The following is a 17,498-nucleotide window of genomic DNA, read 5'->3' on the forward strand; positions in this document are numbered from 1 at the left end:
ATGCAAAGTAAGGTGGGATCCTTATCAAGAAGATGGAAATACATGAGGAAGTAAAGAAGAATCTAATGATGAAGTATCCCTATTTCCTAGTTGACGTCTTTCCAATCTCGGGGACGAGATTCATCTTAAGGGGGTAGAATTGTAACACCCCAAAAAATTCAATTTTGAAATTAGGTTTAAAAATGATTTATTTTGGTATTTTATGTGCTCATGAAAATGTAGGAAACAAAATTTCATTAAATTCAAATTTATCAGAAGGTAGCAATATGTTTGTGCATACATGCAGTTGCATATTTATTTTGTGATGATTGGGTTTGATCAAAACTTCAAAAGGATTTAAATTTGGATTTAAAAATTGGGTTTAAGAAATTAAAAAGGAATTTCTTTCACTTCCCCTCTCCTTCTCGGCTTCTAGCCTAGCTGGCCTGCTCCCTCACCGCGCGGCCCGTTTCTCTCTTCCCGGCGAAGCCCAGCGCTGCATCGTCGTTTCCCCCTCCCTCGGCCCAGCGCGTCCCACGGCCCAGCAGCGCGCAGACCCAGTCCTCTCTCTTCCTCTCCTCACTCTCTCGGCCCACTCCCATAGTTGCAGTCGTAGCCCAGCTTCGGCAGCAGCCGCTCGGCACCCCCCGCGCACGCTCTTTCTTTCTCTGACTACCTGGCCCCTCAACCGCAGACTCTGACAGCCCGGTCCCACCGGTCAGAATCATCTCCCACCTCCCACCGTGAACGACGCGGACTCCTCCATTGTGGCCATGTTCGCCTCCGCTACGAACCCGCCGGTTTGGCGTGCGCCCTACGCAACTTAGCCCCATAAAAGGCAGCCCTGAGCCATGCCGCACCCCTATTCCAAACCCTAGCTCGCCTAGCCAACCTCGATTAGCACTATCGCCGCCGCTTGGATCTCGCCGAGAAGAAAGTCGATGCCGCCATGCTTGTCTCATCGTTCCGTTGCTTCGCCATCGTCCAGCGCTGTTTTCAGGCCTTTGGGATCTGGTAAGGAGGCCCTAGGTGCCCACGTTCGCCCACTCTTGCTCTCTGCTAGCTTTACACCGTCGTCGGTGCTTCGTCAGACTTCCTGAGCCGCTCGAGCGAGCTCTGCGCCATCACCGTGCCCTCATGGTCTCTCCCGATCCCCACTCTGAGTTCGCTTTGCGCCCCTATCTCTCCCTGTAGTTACTTTTCCAATTAAAAGCAATTAGGATTTTTCACCGTAGTCTTTTGTAAATAAAATAAGATTAATCTTATGTTGGATTTCTAATACAAATATAATTTGGTTTAAAACAAATAGATATTCTCTAAAGTATCTTATATATATTTTATAATCATTCAAATAAATGGAGTTTATAGTTTTCCTTATTCTCGAATAAAAGCCACTTAGGTTTTTCACTCCGATCTTTTCTAAATAAAGTAAGATTAGCTTTCTCTTGGTTTTCTAAATCAAAACGAATTTGACTTAATATGATTTAGATATTTGTATAGAATAATCTATATATACTTTTATAAAATAAATAAAGACTATAGTTTTCTTTTCCACGTATAAAGTAAATCTTTTGGTAGTTGTATCTTTTTCGTTATAGCTTCGTTTAGCGTGCTTTTCGCGTCTGTGTGATCGTAGCAACGCATAGATTTGATTTCAAATTCTTTTTCACTGATTGGTGTATTGTTCTAATATAGATAGGGCAATTATGTATTTGGTACTGGAACAAATCAGTCTTTTTTATTTAGCACTAAAATTTTTGAACTTTCTTATTTGGCATCGACTTAAAATTTTCTTCTGTAAATGACACTACCGTCTATTTAGTGCATCCATCCGTCAGTTGACTGCATTGACCCTCTCATGTTTCTTTCGGAAGTACCAAAATGCCCCTCTATACTCGTGGGGCGGACACGCATGGTGCCCCCTCCACTCCCCCAAGTGGGACGAGTCCTTCCACATCTACTACGCGCACGATGCCAGCAACATCATCTTCACTGTCAAGGCCGACAACGCCATCGGCACCACGCTCATCAGTCGCGCCTACCTGCCCACGGAGGGCGTCGTCGCTGGCCAGAAGGTGGACCTGTGGCTCCCCATCCGCGATGAGAAGTGGCAGCCGCTGGAAGGCGGTGACCAGATACGCGTCTAGCTCCAGTTCACCAACGTCGCCACAGACCCGACCGCCGGCTGGGACACGCGCGTGCAGTGTGTGCTGTGCTCGCAAAACCCCGACAAGGACCGCAGCTACGTGCAGGGCATCGAGACAGCCACCATGTTCACGTACCACCAGAAGACGGTGATCGTCGACGGTGGCGGTAGGCCGGGGGCGGAGTCGTCGCTGGGGCTCGTGAGCTTCCTTGGCGGCATCGACTTGTGCGACGAGCAGTACGACACGTAGGACCACCCGCTGTTCTGCACGCTGGGCACGACGCACAACAAGGACTTCCACCAGCCCAACTTCCCCGGCGCGTCCATCAGCAAAGGCAGGCCGAGGGAGCCGTGGCACGACATCGACTGCCGCGTCGAGGGGCCCACGGCGTGGGACGTGCTGGAGAACTTCGAGCAGAGGTGGAAGAAGCAGGGCAAGGGCGACAACATGCTGGTGGCACTGAACAAGGCGTGGGCGGAGCGCGAGGCGGCCCCGCACGGCGACGCAGAGTCATGGAACGTGCAGGTATTCCGATCCATCAACGATGGCGTGGCGGCGGGGTTCCCGGATGCCCCGTGGGAGGCCGTGACGCTGTGGCTGGTGAGCGGCAAGGACCACGTGATCAAGTGCAACATCCAGGACGCGTACATCCACGCCATCCGGTGGGCGCGGGACTTCATCTACATCGAGAACCAGTACTTCCTAGGGAGCTCCTATGTGTGGCTGCAGAACGACGGCGTGACGGTGGAGGACATCAACGCGCTGCACCTTATCCCCAAGGAGCTCTCGCTCAAGATCGTCAGCAAGATCTAGGCCGGCGAGCGGTTCGCTGTGTACGTGGTGGTGCCCCTGTGGCCGGAGGGCGTGCCTGAGAGCGGCTCCGTGCAGGCCATCCTGGACTGGCAGCGCCGCACCATGGAGACAATGTACAAGGACGTCACGCTGGCCATTCGCGCCAAGGGGCTCTAGGCCGACCCCAGGGACTACCTCACCTTCTTCTGCCTCGGCAACGGCGAGGCGCCAAGCCCCGGCGAGTACCAGCGCTCCATTGACGGCTGCCGCGACACCGAGATCGCGATGGGCGCGTACCAGCCGGGCTACCTAGCGACCAGGAACCAGCAAGCGAAGCAGCAGCAACACATCGCGCAAGCTACGCGACGGCCATCGATGGCAAGCAGCAGCAGCAGCACGTCGGGCGAGCTCCGCGAAGACCGCGTGCTCCGCGCACCGCGAGCCCAGGCTGCGAGCTCCCAGGCTGCGTGCTCCGCACGTTGCCCGGGCCGCGTGCTCTGCCAGCCACGTGCGCTCGGCGTCAAACGCTGGCCGAGCCATGGACGGTGTGCTCTGCTCTCGAGCCATGATGTTATGATGACGGCGTATACTCTTCTTTTCTTTTAGAAAACTAAAAGATAAATACCTTGAAAATATAAGTTACGTATTTCAACCAGCAGCCATCCTGAGCCATGCATCCTTGATCTGTGGCTGAGATAAAAGGAAGAGTGAGGGGCATAATCTGTACCTGCTATTACCAATTTGAAATTTATTAATTATTTATTTGCAGTCTTCAATTATCAAAAATCCACATTTTAGTTCAAAGTATATTTATGATTTTCTTATTTCACAACCTGTCTATTTATTTTTTTCTTATTTAGCAACATGGACTTTTGCTATAATTAAGGGCATTTATGTTATTTTGCTAGCCATTTGACACTGTTATCGGTCTAAATGGACGGCAGTGCCATTTATGAAAGAAAATTTCAACTCGATGCTAGATAAGGAAGTTTAAATTTTCTAGTGCCAAATATGAAAGACCGATTTGTTTTAGTGCCAAATACATAATTCTCTCATATAGATATGCTTGGATGTTATGCATGTTTGTTCGGATGCTTATGTGGTGCTTTATGATCATGTCCAGTCGGTGAGCTATACGTGGTGAATGAAGAAGCAGATCTTTGAAGTTTTGGACTTGAAGAAGGATCTAAGTTTAAGACAAGTATAGCATAGGATCTTCCTTGTTGTCATATACACCTTTAATCATTTAATTCATGTTACATGTGTCTACCTTGACAACTGTAGTAATTTTCCTAGCTAATTGATATCCTGGATTCCTTAACACCTTTGGGTTATTGCATTGGGTAGCATGATGCCAGTGCTCAACTAAAGCTATGATCTTGTAACTTGACTACTGTTATATGCAATAAACATTAAAAGATGCTTTTTAGCAACATGGAACAAGGGGGCTAGAGCATTGTGCGGTTTTTATGGTGCTCTAGATTCCTCTCCTTAAGGACTTATCTGTAAGTGATCATTCGGGACTTACAGTATAACTGTGAGGGCTATATGGCTCTGGCTTTAGCTCAGTATGAGGACTTTTTCTAGCTTGTTAGTGGTTACCTTTATTGACGTAAGAATGGCTTGCCGAATCGGGTATAGGACAGCCTCTGTCCCCTTGTGTATAGGTTGCATGTCATTCTGCCATCGGGAAGGGAGGTTCCTACATCTATTTGCCGAGTGAATCTAATGGCCCTAACTTGTTAGACGAACCTTTGAAAGGCTTCATAGTGAACCCTATCGATCTTCCTTGGAAGTGGGTCAAGAGATTAGCTACCTTGGGTGAAAGGGTAAATCACGACTCACAGTTAAAGTGTACATCCTCTGCGGAGTGTAAAACTGGTATATCAGTCATGCTCACGGTCACAAGTAGCCTTGGAACCCTTACGAAATAGATGATGAACACTGATGATACTGATGATGAAGATGCTCACTAATGATTACTGTTTATGCTATTCATTATTCATGTTTACCTGATCATGTGTTTATGTGGGCTTGTGAATAAACTTGTTGCCACCCAATTGCTAAAAGATGACTCATTAAAAGCTAATCGCAGTTAAACCAGTGTCAGCCTTTTGAGCCTCATGAACCCCATGTTTTATGTGTTGAGTACGACTTGTTATGCTTGCTTTACTTTTTAAATCTTTGGAAAAATCCCGGATGGGTACCAGATTACTAGAGTTTGGAGGAATTAGGCTTGCGATCAACCAGTCAGTTGTCCCTTTGGAATTGGAGTCTTCGCCCAAAGATCGGAGTTGTCTTTCCGCTGTTTGCTATCTAAGGTTATATCCTTTATACTAAGTATGTTATATATTAAGTATTGTCTATTGATATTACCTTTATTTATGGCTATATGTGAGATTTGACTTCTTGGACTCACAGATGGTGTGTATCTGGTTTTGTTCTTAAAACCGAGTGCTACAGCGAGCAACTCCTTGCGGTGGTGACGAGCATCAGCGGCGGCGAGCTGCCCCCAGTGATGACGTGGTTGGAGGGATGGCGCGGTGAGAGGTGACATAGACATGTGGGTGGGAGGAAGGAGGCTCGCTGTGGGGAACGGAGAAGGAAGATAGAAGAAATGAGAGAGGATTGGATAGAAGAAATGAGAGAGGATTGGATAGAAGAAATGAGAGAGGATGAAGATAGAAAAGGAAAAAAAGATGGATATCATCAATATGTCATCCCTTTTATCTACTAGGAAAAGTTGTTTCACTAAGCATTTCTCTAACGAAAGAAGCCGGAGCTTCCCAGAGCTGCTCTACTAACAGTAGGAGCTGTTTTTGCCGGAGCTAGAGCTGGAGCCTACCAAACACATCTTTACTTTGTACTTAAAGATAGTGTATATCTGAGTGCATAACAAAAGTTATATATATCTAGAAAAATCAAAACAATTATAATATGAAATAGAGAGTTGCTTTTAAATTTTATAGGAAAGGTAGAATATAAATAGGTGTGCATTATTTCTGTTCTCTTTTTCTATAAATGTTTGATAGCTTCCTCTGTATCGTTGCAACGTACGGGCATATTTGCTAGTAATCAATAAGAGCCCTACTACAAATAATAATATAATAATCAAATTAATGTTGGTCGGAAGCAATAATATTGGTAAAAATATCTTAATCTCTGGGGACTGAACTTTTTTAAAGGAAAACTCTGTTTTCTCTTTTTAAATCTACTCGTGTATCAGGATCATATCCCTCGCTGGCTCCTTTCCCTTGCTTCTCCTCACGTTGACAATCTGGACAGCACGAGTACTGCTTCTGGACTTCTAATTAATCTACGTACGATTCCTAATATCAACATAAAGAACGTACAACACCTAAATTCAATAATCCATACCGGCCGTGCTCTGTGTTTTAGCAATTAGAAGTAATTTAGAGATAATCAACTTATAGTTCAAATAATCGGCTAAATAATATTAGTGATAGATAACACAGCCTGATTAATCAAACTAGTGCATTTATGGCTAAATATTCTTAAAGTCAAGTTTGGTTATCCGATGTTCAAACAAAATACAACCAAGCCAAATTTGAGTATCAACAACGCATAAATTGAGTTTCACTCTCGGGCCTGGCTCAATCGATGTAGGATGAGGTTAACGGACCCATACGTCAGTCTTACAGGCTAGACAGTTTCTATCCGCACATACAGGTAACTAAACAACACCTCTAATGTTCCAAAAAAAAAAAACTAAACAACATCTCTAGTTTCTTTTTCGCCTGCTCTCACCAAAAAAACTTTTATAAAAATACGGTTCACTTAGCCTGTATTCCCGCAGCCAACGTATACGATCTGAGCCCCATCCACCTTCTTTTTCTAGAGTAGGGGTTTTCCTGAAGTGTTTTTTTTTCCTCAGCGCCCAAAAAATAACATATATAGGAGTTGGTTTAGGGGCCCAGACGCTATGGAAAGCTCTTATTCGGAGTTTGAGTCAATGGTTCGTCCGTATTCTATAGTGCATTGATTAACTTAACCTAGGAAAACAGGTCGGTCAGCTTCCGAGATCGATCGTTAGAACGACGCATCAGTGCATCATATTGCAAGAAAACATTTTAGATTCTCAGTGCAATTATTAGAATCGTTGTCAGACATCACAATGACAAAAAAGTTTTTGGGAGAATTACTTGGAACAAAATCTCATTTTTCTATTAGCCCAGAGAAACACCTAAATCTGGTTTGTCCTGACAATGGTTTCACGAAGTGATTCTGATTCATCACGAAACGTTTCTGAAGGGAATCTGTATCGAAAATGTTTCTACAAGCTGGCACAAGCTAAGGCCATTTTCAGTGCTATGTTTCATTCTACGGTCTTCAAGACTACCCACTCCTCCGCTTTAATGAAGTAGTCTCACAATGCACAATTTATTTATTTTTTCATCGTCAAAAAGGAGTTTGAATGGTTTAATGAAATAGTCTCTCAATGCACAATTTTATTTCATGGTTTTATAGACTACCATAACATTTAATAACGATGCACAAGATTAGGCCCACTTAGTTCAAATGAAACACTCTAGTCCAATTTCAACATGTTTCTTACGACGCGTTTGATAGAAATCTAGATTCTCATACAAATGTTGTTTAGGGCTATTCTATCCGGAAACATTTTTAATGATAAATCAGAATCATATCATGAGACTCTTTGGCCAGTATATTGAATTCTAATTCACAAAATCATTTTCTTCATAAAAAGTCATATAAAATAAAATATGCCACAAAAAAATTCAGAACCTTTTGTTCGTGAATGAAGAACTTAACTAGGAGTAAAACCCAGTTTAACTTGTGGCACTTAAAAACCCCATTTTAACTTGTTGCTGTTAAAATGAATAAAAAAATATATAATTATTAAATACAAAGGGGTAAACAGAATCAGGCAGAATTGGGTTTTTGTTGTTTCACTCGTGTAGGCAAAACTGGTAACTCTTGGAACAGTTCCAGCCGATTCTACTCCAAACAGATCAGCAATATGTTTTTGGCACCAATTCCGTTGTCTCGCGTGAGAAACAGAACCCATTCTCATGTCCAAACTGGCTACCCCTCTACTACTAGCCAGTCACCCCTCCTTCATCTGGTCCCCTTGATCCAGTACTAACCAGTTCACATCTCTACTACAGGGTGTTCGGCTGGCAGGTGGCTGGCCGGCCGGCTGGCCAGCCCACTCACGATATTTTTCTCTCACAACAATCATCCGGAACAGTATTAATCTACACCTACAACCAGGACCAGTGCCTCTCGACCTCTCCTACTGCATGTAGCCTATCTGCGCGTCTACTTCAGTCTTTCCTCTCTTACTGTCTCCAATCCCATCAAAGATCCCCTAGGGTGTAGCAGTCCTTTCCATCGTCGGTGCTGCTGCACGTCGTCACGCCAGGTTCCATCCTTGATCTTGCACCCACATTATTCGCCTCAATGTGCTGCTGCTGCCTTTGCTATCATATTCATTGTAAATTGTAACTAATTCAGTGGCCTAATGCATAAGTTTTTGCAGGAGTTTTGAATCGCCACGCCAGACTACCCAAGGGTCTTTGTACCAGCACGGACCTTTTACTCTTACTTTTTGTAAAAATATAGCAAATATTTCTAATCACATGGGGTCTTTAATTTGTACTATCACATATATATTCAGGGCAGTTACAATGGAACTAGAGGATCTATCATTTAAATTTTTATGGGAAATTATAGATGGTTTCTCTGAGGAGCAGAAACTTGGTGAAGGAGCATTCGGAGTGGTTTACAAGGTGAGATTTGGGAACTTTATTTCATTAGCATATATATATATATTCCAAATATATATATATATATATATATATATATATATATATATATATATATATATATATATATATATTCCAAATAATTGAGTCTGGACAACACACCTATACAGCCTTGTGCTTTGAAACAATATTGTGTTATGTGGACAACAGATTTTCTTGCCAGACCATATTCGGATGTGGTAATACCGTCAACACAGACAAACAAAACAAAGCTAACACATGCATTTCCTACTTAACAAATTTAATGTAATATAAGTCGTACATACTAAATGGGGTTCAACTTGTACCGAGTACTGATGCCATATATTTGGCAGGGAGTAACTAAAAACAGAGAAGATGTTGCTGTGAAGATGCTGAGGATTCGTGACCCAAATCTAGACTCTAAGCAGTTCCAGAATGAGTTTTATAACGTCAAGAAGCTTAGCCATCCAAACATTGTGCAGGTTCTTGGATATTGTTATGAAACAGAGAAAAAACCTTTTTTCATGCCCGATGGAAATAAAGTTTTTGTTGATGAGATGCATACGGCACTCTGCTTTGAGTATTTGCAAAATGGTAGCCTTCAGAAACATCTTTATGGTATGATGCTGCTCCATTTCAGTATGTCTTGGAAGAGATTTGTGTTTTACATTTGCAATTGATTAAGAATTTGTTTGTTTACTACTGCAGATAAATCTTGTGAACTTAAGCTTGAATGGCACACGTGTTTCAAAATAATCATGGGGACTTGTGAGGGCCTAAAGTATATTCATTAGGATCTGAAAGAACCTATGTACCACTTGGACCTGAAACCTGACAACATATTACTAGATAAGGATATGCTGCCAAATATTGCAGATTTTGGTTTGTCCAGGATCTTTGGTGAAGAACTAACACGAACCACATCCAGACCTTATGGAACACTGTAAGTTGAATGCCCCAAGTGAATATATACCTTTCCAAATCCAACAAAACATGTTCTCTACAAATTCATTGTGTTCGATGCAATGCAGTGGGTACCAACCACCAGAATATATTGATAATGGTGAAATTTCAGCAAAGTTTGACATATTCAGCTTGGGTGTCATAATGATAAGAATAGTGTCAGGACCTGAAAGCTACCAAAAACGTCTAGACATGCCTTCAGATGAGTTTATTGATGAAGTGAGAAATAACATTCTTATTAACAAGATATTTTTTAATATAATACTTTGTCATATTTACATCAGAAAAGTATCAGCCAAGCTTGACATGTTGATTTATAGGTTCAAAAAAACTGGAGAAAAAGGTTGCAAGCAACAAACACTAGCGATTCCTTGCTTGGATTATATTGCCACCAAGTAGTGACATGCATTCAGATAGCATTGAATTGCTTGGAGAATGATAGCCAGTAAAGGCCTGATATTGTGGATATCATGGAGAAGCTAAATAAGACTGAAACTAACATGTGCAAGGTAATTAATATCATTTGTAAAGGCATGCAATGGGTAGCTAGGTCAGGAATCAATTTTACTGCATGCACAGTCAAGTGATTAGTGTTAGATAATCTACTGCTACCTTGTATGAACACAGCAAGGGAAGGTGGCGCTGAAAGACCCCCTGCTGTGATACTGTAGCCCTGCTGTGTTATCTAGTTACTATTGCAGCATGTGCGCTGTAGTAGGACTAGATGGATAGAGTTGTATAAATAGACTACCACGGCAACTCAGTAAAGAGAGTTCAGATTTGCCATCTCCCATACAGGACTTCGGCCAACGCTGGTGTCTTGTACTGTGTGTGTATGCTCTGTTCTTTCTCTTCTTCAACCTCTAGCCATAGTGTATGGGGACAGACAACGCTTGTTCGTGGTCGGCTTAGCTAGTGGGTGCTCGGCAACACTAGCGGGTGCTCGGCAAGACTGGTGAGTGGTTCACTCACTTGAGTCGGTAATCCTGTGGGCTAACAAGTAGTATCGGAGCCGTACAAGCACCGTCGCCAAACTAACCGCTGGCGATAACGGGCGGTTCCGAGATGGGCGACAGCAGTGGCACTGCTGTGGCTGCCCAGCCACGACCGGAGGTCGTTGTTCGCACGGTGCGGGAGGTCAGCGGCACCAGTTGGCCGACGCTGACTCGCACCAACTATAGAGAGTGGTTGATGACCATGAAGGTCAAGCTCAGAGCCCGATGGCTCTGGAATGCTGTTGACAAGGGCACCGACAATGAGGAAGAAGTTCAAGATGCGCGCGGAGGCCGAGAGCGGCAAGAAGCTCCGCGTGCTGAGGACTGATCGCGGTGGCGAATTCACTTTGGTGAAGTTTGCTGCGTACTGCACGGATCAGGGTGTGGAGCGACACCACATGGCACCATACTTGCCACAACAGAATGGCATGGTGGAGAGGTGGAACCAGATGGTGGTCGGCATGGCCCGATCCATGATGAAGGTCAAAGGCATGCCGGCAAGGTTCTGGGGTGAGGCGGTGACCATGGCGGTGTTCATCATCAACCGCTCTCCGACCAAGGCCCTGATAGGCAAGACGCCGTTCGAAGCTTGGTATGGGCGCCAGCCGAGCGTGTCCTTCCTCTGGACATTCGGCTACATCGGCCACGTCAAGAAGACGAAGCCGAACCTCACCAAGCTGGAGGATAGGAGCACACCGATGGTGTTCTTGGGCTACGCAGAGGGTACCAAGGCGTACCGGCTCTATGACCCACGCGGAGACAATGTGCTTGTCTCGCGCGACGTCGTGTTCGACGAGAAGGCAGCTTGGGACTAGAGCAGTCCAAGCACGGGGGAAGCTGGCAACTTCACCAACACCTTCATCGTCGAGCACCTAGTCATCCACGGTGGTGGAGACGCTGGGGAAGAGGTGCCAAGCACTCCGGGAGAGGTGCCGAGCACTCCAGCGATAGAGCCGAGCACTCCTAGGGCAGTGCCGAGCACTTCGAGAGGGATGCCAAGCACTCCGAGAGGAGTGCCGAGCAGTCTTGGAGGGATGCCGAGCATGCCAGGAGTGGTGCCGGGAGATTCTGCTATGGTGGCGACCACTACGGGACGGGTGCCGAGTACTCCCATGGCGTAGCCAAGATGTTTTGCAGTGGTGCCGACCACTCCAAGACTGAGGCTGAGCACTCCTACAGTGTGGCCGAACACTGCAGGAGTAATGACGAGCTGTCCAGAAGTAGTGCCGAGCACTGCAACTAGCGTGCCGAGCACTCAAGGTGCTATGCCGAGCACTCCGGTGGAACAGGGAACTCCATCAATGCTGATTGAGTTTGCCTCACCTCCAAGTGACATCACTGAATTCGTGGAAGCCTACCACGAAGGTGAGGAGGTGCGGTTCCGCAGGCTGGATGACATCGTTGGCGGCACAGGACCCTCAGGACAGGCTGGTTGGCTACTCAATGACGTAGAGCTGCTGCTCGTCAGTGCAGAGGAACCACCCACGTTCATGATGGCCGAGCGGGACGAAAACTGGCGACGGACGATGTTGCAGGAGATGAAAGAGATTGAGGAAAACGAGACTTGGCAGCTCGTCGATCCACCTCCAGGATGCCGTCCGATCAGCCTAAAGTGGGTGTACAAGGTCAAGCGAGACGAGCTCGGTGCCATTGTCAAGCACAAGGCTCGTCTTGTCGCCCGAGGCTTTGTTCAGCGTGAGGGCATAGACTTCGAGGAGGTCTTTGAGCCAGTACCACGCATGGAGTCGGTCCATTTGCTACTAGCTTTGGCAGCAGCAAAGGACTGGCGCATCCATCACTTGGATGTTAAATCGGCCTTCCTCAACGACGAGCTGGCGGAGACGGTCTTCGTCAGGCAACCTCTAGGTTTCGCCATCAAGGGAGAGGAGCACAGGGTGTTCCGACTGCACAAGGCGCTCTATGGTCTGTGGTAGGCCCCATGAGCATGGAACGCCAAGCTTGACGCCACGCTAGGCGAGCTTGGGTTTCAGCATTGCGCAACTGAGCACGTGCTCAACATGCGGCGACGGGGGAAGGAGGAGCTCGTCATCGGTGTGTATGTGGATGACTTAATCGTCACCAGCACGCGCATGGAGGACATCAATAGCTTCAAGCGCGAGATGGCGTCTCGTTTTCGAATGAGCGATCTCGGCACACTCTCCTACTACCTTGGCATCGAGGTGAGATAGGGGAAGGAGGAACTCACGCTCGGTCAGAGTGTGTATGCCTCCAAGCTGTTGGAGAGGAGCGGCATGGCTGAGTGCAAGCCATGCGTGACTCTGATGGAGGAACGGCTGAAGCTGACGAAGGCCAGCACTGCGGCGAAGATGGATGCAACACTCTACCGAAGCATCGTCGGCGGTCTGCGCTACCTAATCCACATGAGGCCGGAAATTGCATTCGCCGTGGGCTATGTCAGTCGCTTCATGGAGGATCCCAGAGAGGATCACTGGGCTGCGGTGAAGCGGCTACTATGCTACGTCAAGGAGATGGTGGATCAAGGGATCATTTTTCCGAAGACCGGCGGGAGTAGGCTGTAGCTCACTGTGTTCAGCGATGCAGATATGGCGGGGGACATCGACAGACGACGGAGCACCTCTGGCATGCTCATCTTCCTCGGGTCGGCCCCAATTTTATGGTTGTCGCTGAAACAGAAGGTGGTGGCGCTATCTACGTGCGAGGTAGAGTACGTAGCGGCGGCCACAGCGGTGTGCCAAGTTGTGTGGCTGCGTCGGCTGCTGGGCGAGCTGACCGGTGTGGAAGCTCACCCACTAGCACTGATGGTGGACAACCAGCCCGCCATCGCCCTCGCGAAGAATCCGGTTCTGCACGACCAGAGTAAACACATCGACGTAAAGTTCCACTTCCTCAGGGACTGTGTCGATGGAGGGCAGATCGTCATCGAGTTCGTCGAAACTGGTCGGCAACTCGCGGACGTCCTCACCAAGCCGCTCGGACGTCTTTGACTCACGAAGCTGAAGGAGATGATCGGCATGGAAGGGGTACAAGAGTTAGCAGTAGGATTAGGGGAAGATTGTTAGATAATCTACTGCTACCTTGTGTGAACACAGCAAGGAAAAGCGGCGCTGAAAGCCCCCCTGCTATGATACTGCAGCCGCTGCAGGTGCAGGCGCCGTACGGCTCACCTGCAGCACTGTAGCCACATGCAGAGGCTGGCGCAGAGTCAGCCCTCCTGTGTTATCTAGTTACTGTTGCAGCATATGCGCTATACTAGGAATAGATGGATAAAATTGTGTAAATAGACTACCGTGGCAACTCAGTAAAGAGAGTTCAGATTTATCATCTCCCATATAGGGCTTCGGCCAACGCTGGTGTCTTATATTGTGTGTGTATGCTATGTTGTCTCTCTTCTTCAACCTCTAGCCATAGTGTGTTGGGACGGACAACGCTTGTTCGTGGTCGGCTTAGCTAGTAGGTGCTCGGCAACACTAGCGGGTGATTGGCAAGACTGGTGAGTAGTTCACTCACCTGAGCCGGTGATCCTGTGGGCTAACAATTAGTTCACTTAGCATGTATTTGGTTGGATGGATTGAGTGAGATCTGTTGGGGAGAGCTTAGTTTTTTAGGTGTCTGGTTGTGAGAATATCGGGAACAGGGTCATTCCACCACAGAATATTTTGTGTATACTCGGAACCAAGCGATCCATCCAAATCGAGTGGATGGAGACATCCGACTTGAATCGCACATGGTCATGAGCAAGCGAACACATGGGCGCATAGATTCAATGCCAGCAGCGAGATAGGGTACGTGCTGCATGGCTATGGTGGGACATGGCCTGATGGCTACATGGTTGAGGTCACGACACCGCGGCGTAGGCTGGCTGTTTGGTGATTTGAAGATAATGCAAAGGTCATGACAAGAAGAAAGAACATAGAGGGTGGCTTCAATCTCAGTGGTGACACTAAGGACCCATTTGGCACAGTTCAGCTAAAATAGTGAAGCTGTTTTTTTGGAAAATAACTTCGTGAGCAGCTTTTTTGGTGAAGCTGAGTTGTTTTGGAAAAACTGTTTGGTAAAATAGCTTCACCAACAACTTCATGCATGGTTAAGAGAGGAAAATGGGGAAGAGAGCTGTGAAAAAATACTTTTTTCAGCTTCACCTCAACTCGTCCCTTTGTGAGAGGAGAGAAAAAACAGTTTTACCCATGAAGCTGTTTTGAAAAAGGGTGTTTGGCAACAAAAAAAAAAAAAAAAACTCACAACAGCAAATGAAGCTGTTGGTGAAACTGTGCCAAATAGGCCCTAAGACTCATTCATCACACATTGAGTGCATGGGGGAGCAGTGCCGGTGGACAACCACTTTAGGAGGAAGTGGCATTTCCCTTGCGTGCAGGGAGTAGTACAACTGGCGAGGGTGTGAGGGGTGGCGGCGGTGTCTGCTTATGCATTTTAGCACGCGACGAGTGAGCGTGTGATGGGGGTGGTAGTAACTGCAGCAAGCGATCATGCTCGGGAGCCGTGGTGGTGGGCGGGTGCGTTGGGCAACAGCACAAGTGAGTTCGTGGGTGACATGTGGAGTGGCACACCAATGTGGGCAAAAGAGATAGAAGACAGGGAAGGAAAAAAAATATGCGACCCTAGGTAGGCCGCACACATCTGGTGCCTCCTCCCTAAATCCGCACTTCAACTAAATAAAAACACAATGGATGGACTCATCTCTTCAGCCAAATAAGAGATATGATGACCCGCTCCCCAAAACCAAGAGCAAGACTATTCCATCCTTACTTTATCACCATACCAGACACATGCTTAGTTCTGTTTTCTTGGTATACTAAGAGTTACTCTCTCCATTTCAAATTTTTAGTTATTCTGGTTTTTCTGGATACATAGATTTTACTATATGTATCTAGACAATGTATATATAGGCGCAAACCAAAAGATATTTACCTAGAAAAGCTAAAACAATTTACAATTCAGAACAGATGGAGTACTTCTCAAAAAGTATTGTATTATTCATGAGCCTAATAATATAGAACCAAAATTTCCATCCTTCAAAACTGATACTAGTTATTTGAAACATATTGGTTGATAGGGACATGACTCAACTATCTGCTTATATGATCTTTTCTCCAAAGCTATAATAGCCTTACATTCAAATTGAATGTAGATAATAGGCACATGGTACAACTTGTCGTTATTTTTTATATACTGAATTATTTGGCTGGAAACTACAGGAACATAACAAATTTATTGTTTAACACCGGTTCTCCATTGTTTCAAGTATCAAATGTGTCTCACACATGCAGCTCTCCTGCATGTTGGGAAAGAAGCAACACGCCACAATATTTTCTTTAAGATGTGGTTTATTGAATACAAAAAATTGCTTTCTTGCTTAGTTTATGAGTGTCACTACTCCCTCTATCAAAAAAACATACTTAACTATATGCTTCATGTTCATCACAATTGAATCTAATATTGACACCATAATACAAAATATTTATTGAAATATCATGAAAAGATATTTCCTAGTATGAACTTTTATTTGAATTACACATTTTGTAAAATTGTTAGTTGAAATATTCACCTTGAAAATTGTTTTACTGGCTTCAAAAACTAACAGTGATTTGAATTCCACAGAAAGGATGTCATGAAACTGTTTCCAAAATGACAATTAATAATAACAAGATAGACATGAGAGAAGGACCAAAGGAAATAGCAGGTCCACACCAAAATACTATTCTGATGCCAGGCCCTAGGTATAGCGAGGAGTTTTTTGATGGACCAGAAACATCATCAGATGTAGTAGAAGAACTCATTGTGGGGAGGACAGAGGAAAAAGCGGGAATAATGACTTTACTTCTGGTCATGTCAGAAAAGGTCGTCATCCTTCCTATACATGGTATTGGAGGCATTGGCAAGACAACTTTTGCAAGATTGATTTACAATGATCCAAACTTCAAATGTTATTCACATGTGTGGGTTAATGTGTCAGAGATTTGACTTGTACAAAATTAGTGATTCTATTATTTCACAGCTCTGTGAAAAAGAGAACCAAGATAATGAAAGACAAATGAGACATAGTTGCCTCATGGGGCAACTTCCTGGTAAGAAGATTATGATTGTTTTAGATGACCTGTGGGAGGATAATCAATTTCAGCTGCAAGAGTTGAAAGATATGCTATATCATGATGACAGTAACATAATTATTTTAGTAACAACACGTAGTGAACGTGTTGCACAGAGAATCTGTAATAATCATCAGCCATACAAGTCATTGCCCTTGACAAATGACATGTGTTGGGCAATAATTAAACAAAGGAGTGGTTCTGAAGCTAGAGAAGACAAATAACAATTGACATGTATAGGTCAAGAAATTGCTCAGAAGTGTGGTGGTGTTGCTTTAGCAGCTCGATCTCTTGGCTTCACTTTGCGGAACATGAATTTTGACTAATGGAAGAAAGTGAAAGACAATGAAATCTGGAATGAACCTGTTTTAAGGGATGCCTCTCTGCCAAATCAAGTTCTTGCGTCTTTAATGTTAAGCTATAGCTATATGGCACCATGTTTGGAGCCGTGCTTTACATATTGTGCAATTTTTCCAAAAGGTCACAAGATAGTTAAAAATGATCTTTACCCGTGGATTTCTTTGGGTTTCATCAACCCAAAACAGTTACTCTCAGCTATGCAGCTCTGTGAGAAGTATACCATGCAGCTCTGTGAGCGGAATTCCTAGTAAAAATATAGAGGATCCTTCCACTTAGATGAAAAGGAATTTTTCCATACAATCCAATAGAGCCATGGAATTCCCGAGCCGTTGTGGCTGTACCTGTACTGCAGGAATACGAAAACTCGCTATTCACTCAGTTTATTTTCCATAATAAGATTATGTA

General features: G+C 45.2%; 1 pseudogene; it reads left to right on the forward strand.

The window, feature by feature from the left end:
• Nucleotides 1–928: 928 nt before the first annotated feature.
• Nucleotides 929–10,315, forward strand: LOC136479843 (phospholipase D alpha 1-like; annotated as a pseudogene).
• Nucleotides 10,316–17,498: the final 7,183 nt, after the last annotated feature.

The sequence above is a fragment of the Miscanthus floridulus genome, chromosome 9, assembly GCF_019320115.1.
Source record: "Miscanthus floridulus cultivar M001 chromosome 9, ASM1932011v1, whole genome shotgun sequence".
In the NCBI taxonomy this organism is placed as follows: Eukaryota; Viridiplantae; Streptophyta; class Magnoliopsida; order Poales; family Poaceae; genus Miscanthus; species Miscanthus floridulus.